This window comes from Lycium barbarum, chromosome 11 (genome assembly GCF_019175385.1).
Source record: "Lycium barbarum isolate Lr01 chromosome 11, ASM1917538v2, whole genome shotgun sequence".
Taxonomy (NCBI): domain Eukaryota; kingdom Viridiplantae; phylum Streptophyta; class Magnoliopsida; order Solanales; family Solanaceae; genus Lycium; species Lycium barbarum.
In genome coordinates this window covers 9,752,185-9,757,408 of record NC_083347.1, presented here as the reverse complement: position 1 = coordinate 9,757,408, position 5,224 = coordinate 9,752,185, and the positions used below count along the sequence as shown (strand labels likewise).

At 27.4% G+C, this 5,224-nt stretch overlaps 1 long non-coding RNA gene across 1 annotated transcript; it reads left to right on the top strand.

Moving 5' to 3' along the window:
• The first annotated feature begins 763 nt into the window (after nt 1–763).
• LOC132618480 (uncharacterized) lies at nt 764–4,987 on the top strand. The gene is made up of 3 exons (XR_009574142.1): nt 764–1,225; nt 2,325–2,384; nt 4,214–4,987. It is a non-coding gene; the product is annotated as an uncharacterized LOC132618480 (long non-coding RNA).
• Nucleotides 4,988–5,224: the final 237 nt, after the last annotated feature.

Here is a 5,224-nt window from a genome sequence, read left to right as displayed (position 1 = left end):
TTGCTTATAGAATAATGTTAACAGTTCCTGCAACTGTTGCCTCGGCCGAAAGAAGTTTTTTCAAACTAAAATTAATAAAATCTTATTTAAGATTAACAATGCCTCAAGAGAGATTGAATGGATTAACTATATCTATACATATATAAAAAAAAAAAAAAGAGGTACAAACAATGTGGTTAAGCCAAGTGGCCAGCTAATAACAAGCCATTTGGCAATTTTAAGATAAACTTTATTTCACTATGTAATAACATTGAATTTAAATTAAAAGATTAATTTTTTAATCTATTGATAATTCTTTTGAATTTAAATTGCAAGCTAAAATTTTTGAACGGATAAGAAGCTAATTATTTGAATTTGAACAAATATCAACTACTACTCCTATATGTATAAACGACGAGGGATTCTTTTAACAAAATTTAGTACGTATTTTTTTGGCTTAGTAAAATAAATAAATAGATAAATATTAGTATCCTTCTTAAAATGATATGAGTTACTTATTACAAAGATATCTTCCATATTATACGCAATATCGTAACGGCAATCTGGTATCACTTTATTTAGAGAAAAGAAGAAGAAAGTATCAAAATATATATAAAAGAAGTATAAAAAATAAACAAAAAGATAAATACGATTTTAGAATCCTATCTTATTAAAAAAATGCTTAAATTTGAATTTGAATTTGAAGTGAAAGATAAGATTGAGGTAAAAGATTTTAATTTTGAATTTGAATAAGAAGGATATATATATTGAGGCGGAGGATTTCTAGCTACTCTCACAATTCTTTTGCTTTTGTACTTCCCCTTAGAGAAACCCATCTGTTGCCTCCTTTTTTTTATGCTCTTTCAATTTACTTTTGTATTTCCTGTTCTTTCCAACCATAGACGACATGCAATGAATATTAGGACAGACATTGATTTATTTGACTGCATATAAACATATTAGAGTGGGATAATTAGCCTTAGCGGTAGTTTTTGTCTTTGTGATGTTAATTAATTGGGTGGTATATGCTTAATTTAATTCTTTAGTTGTGTGTCTTTTTCAATTATTTACTTCTTATTTGCATCTAGGAATATATGTAGGTGTTATATATGTTGATTGTGGAAAACTCATGGTTTGCTTTTTTTTTTTTTTTTTTTCCTTTTTCTATAGGCTCCTAATACATAAGCTATTTTTGATTGAAGATCTCAATTTCACTGCAAGCCGAAAATCTACTTCCGCATACAAGGTAACACTCTCATTTTCTACATATAGGGTTCCATAAGAATGTCTTTAATATATGAAAATTTTATGAATCAACTGGAATGAGATTCGGGATGTTATTAAGCACTTCTTGAAAACTAATAGTGTCAAATTTTGATTTTGAATTTATATTGTAAGATGAAGATATTTGAATAAAAATAAAACAAATTTAATTGAAAGATTACAAGATTGAATTGAGATAAATGTTTTTTAGTTGACATCAAAATTTTGAATTTTATTTGAATTAAAAGGTAAAAACATTTTTATTTGTAATCAGTTTTTAATCCAAATAGGCGTAAATGTTGGACTATGGATATTATAGGTATTATATTTCATTTTAAACAGGATAGGTAGCTTAAAGGTTTGGTATAAATTGTTATTTTTTAATGTCTTATCTAAAATTAGTTCAGAAATAAATTCATGCAAATACCATTCAACATTTTTATAGGATTATCTAGATAGTCGTATCTGTGTAGGATAAGGATCGATAGAATTTTAAATATATTCTATTTTCAAAAGCTTGCTGCCGATATGAATATCAAACTTGAGTTTAAAATCAATTTTAACCTCTTATATATACCCCTTGCAATACACAAAATAATGTTAGATTTTCTTTTTTTTAATGTGAAATGTGTTCCCTGTTTTGTACTTTTACAATTTTTTAAAGACAAGTATTAAAATTTATTTCGTATCACCAAAAAAATACATCTAAAATTTATTTGGTATCTGTGAAGTAATCTTTTGGTAATTTGAAAGGAATATTTTTAATGCTAAGAAATGAAGTTTTCGAATACATCAATACATTTTTTTGAATTTCAATTGAAAGATTAAATTTTTCAAATTTGAAAACAAACTGTGAAAGATAAAGTTTTTGAATCAAATTTGTATGGGGTGGGGGGGGGGGGGGGAGGGGTTGTAAAGATAACGAGAGCATATGATACAATTGAATCTTATTTTCCTCTATATAAAGAGTTTAATTAGTACATTTCTTGCCTTCTCTTCGTTCTTTGAATTCCACTTTCATATTTTTTTATCTTATGTTAATTCTGTTTTACTTATATAAAATGTATTGCAATTATATGCAGATGAAGATATATATTTATTGAGCTACAATCATAAATGGAGAATCGTCACAAATTAATGAGGTATGATATCCTAGAATATATGTCTGTTCACTATCTGAAATTTTTGAAATGTAACAAATTTCGCATAAAAAAAAGAATTCAATTATTTTAATCAGGTATATATATTCCAGTCATTTATTACTTCTCCTCTCGCTTCTTCCTTTTTTTTTTTTCTTCTTTTCTATAAAGGGGGTACAACTGTTCGGGAGGAAGGTGCGTATCCGAGAGGATTGAGCAAGGAAATATAAAATCTAAAGTATAAACAACAATCCTACAGTAAAGTATGTTGATAAATTTTTGTACGGAACTAAAAGTTAAAAGATTAATATTCTTGGACATATGATATTTTTATGTGGATTTGCAGTCAAATTCAATATGTGATATTGCTTTCAAATCACATCACTCCATTAAAAGTGCCAAAAAAAAAAAAGGAAGGATTTCAAATTAAATATTTGAAGAACTTATAGTTATTGATTTGGGAAGTGACATAAAGTAAAATCAACTACTATTTGTTGGTCCATTGTTGTCAGAGAAAAAGTGAAATAGTACTGAAACGTTGGGAGATCATACAAATTGGGTGGGGGATTAAATGATGTTATTTATTGATAAAATGGTAAAAAATAAATGGGAAAAAGAGTTATTGCTTATACTTCAGTCAAAATGTTTGCCTTAATACTTTTAACAAGTAACTTCTCAGAATATAAGATTTATTAGCATTTGAAATTAGAATAATAATTATATTATGAATAAGACCGTATAATAATAATTATATACAGAAGACTTAATAAATAGAATCAAATGAAAAAATATCAGATATAAACTAATTCAAGTACCACATTAAAAAATTAAATATATAAATTAATTTATCATATGGGTAACTCTAGCACACAGCATTCATAAGTTCTTTCGCTTTCAAAGTCACATTTAGAATGAGTTATTTAACTATAGTTGTGTCAAATAAAGCTTTTCTTTTGTAATGATACGATTTTTATATGTCATAGATCAATACTTAATCAGGATTGTTGATGAACAAAGTTAATCATAATAAGATTTGGATTTTATTAAATTAATGAAATCTAATGTGTTAAAATAAGTAAAATTATATTTAATATTTTACAAATTTACTTAAATATCTCAATGATATATAGTGATTTTTTATTATATCAAAAAAATAAGATAATAATTTTCTATGATTAGTTTCATTTGATACCGATCGCGCATCGCGCGGGTACGAATACTAGTTATCAATTAAAAAGGAATTATTAGAATAAATCTATTATAAAACAATAATTCACGAGTTCGCATCTAAAAAAGCTAGAAAAATAAATTTTAAATAAAATATCTATGACAATCTTTTCTTTAAAAAAAATAAAAAAAATAGGGCCCCTTTCTAAAATTTGGCTTTAGACCCCTATCTTGTTGAGCCGGCCCTGCCAACATTTGCTCTTCATGTCAATATGGATGAGAAAATTTCGTCAATTAACTCGCTCAACCACATAAATATGTTTTCCTTAAATGCTAGTCTTTTTCCATCAAATAGAGCTTAGTAGACTAAAAGAATTCAAAGAAATACTAAAGAAGAAACAAAAGAGTGTCTTGTACCCATGATAAGCCATTTTACCTACTTAACTAAATGCATCCCCCAACATTGCACCTTTTATGAATCATCATCTTTCAAGAGGTCCTCATCTCTGGCAATAGATTTATCAAAATTTTCATTTCGTTCATATACATTCAATGAATCTGTGACATAACTGATGGAAATTAAGATTTTTATTTGGCTTAAGATAAATTAGAGCGGCTTTAACTTGGACCAATGTTGAAATATTGTCACTTGACTCACATTTCAGCAAATCTTTACACCTAGGATCAACATGGAAAGAGAAGAAGAAGAAGAAGCAGCAGCAGAAAGACCCAACGAAGTGAAACAAAGTGAGACACGGAAGAAAACCAAATAATTGAAGCAGTGGAAAAAGAAGGGTGTTAACATCAATGGGTAGTCCAAAAGACATGTGCATTAGTTAATGAGACTAGCTGGTATGAATCTGCAAGTGATTAGACACGTGTGAAAGCTTAAGGACACAGTGGGAATTGTACAAGAGGTGAGGGTGGATCCCCGCTAAGCATCCATAGTTGAATGGTTAAAAACAATGCGCTTCGTTTTCAATTAGGCAATGGAACGTAATGGAAAATTGGTTAGTATTCTCAATGTTACACAAAGTACAATGTTTTCAGCATGTGTTCGTAACCTTACTCCATTTCTATAATATAGAAAAAAAATATGTTTGTAACTTTAGGAAATTAGAAATTGGAACAAGCTATTAATTATTTATAGTTTATAGTATTTTAATTATATAGAAGTATGGGTTTAGACCCATGCTTTGTCGTCCGTCCTCCATTAAAAAAAAAATGAATCCCATATTAAAAAACAAACAATGTAAAAAAAAAAGTGCATCTCATATTAAAAAATCAAATAATATTCATGTCATTTCCAAAGTATCTCATTAAATCAATAATGATGGATTCATTGACACATGCGTATCAACTCATTAGTGGGAGCAAATGAAATTATTGCACAGCAAAAAACATGAACCCCATATTATTGTTTTTCTTCAAAAGGTTAAGTGGGCAAATACATACAATTCCCTTTCTTTTCTTATATTAGCTCGAGATCTAATCTAGATATTTAATTGTTGTATTTGCTATTCCGCCATGTCATTTATTTGTTATGTTTACTAAAATAAATATACTTAAAATATTTATATTTTAAAATAAGATAGAATTTAATTAATTTTTTATTTTTATTCTTACTCTAATAAATGTGCAAAGAGATTAATATCAAATGGAGATCAAATAATGAA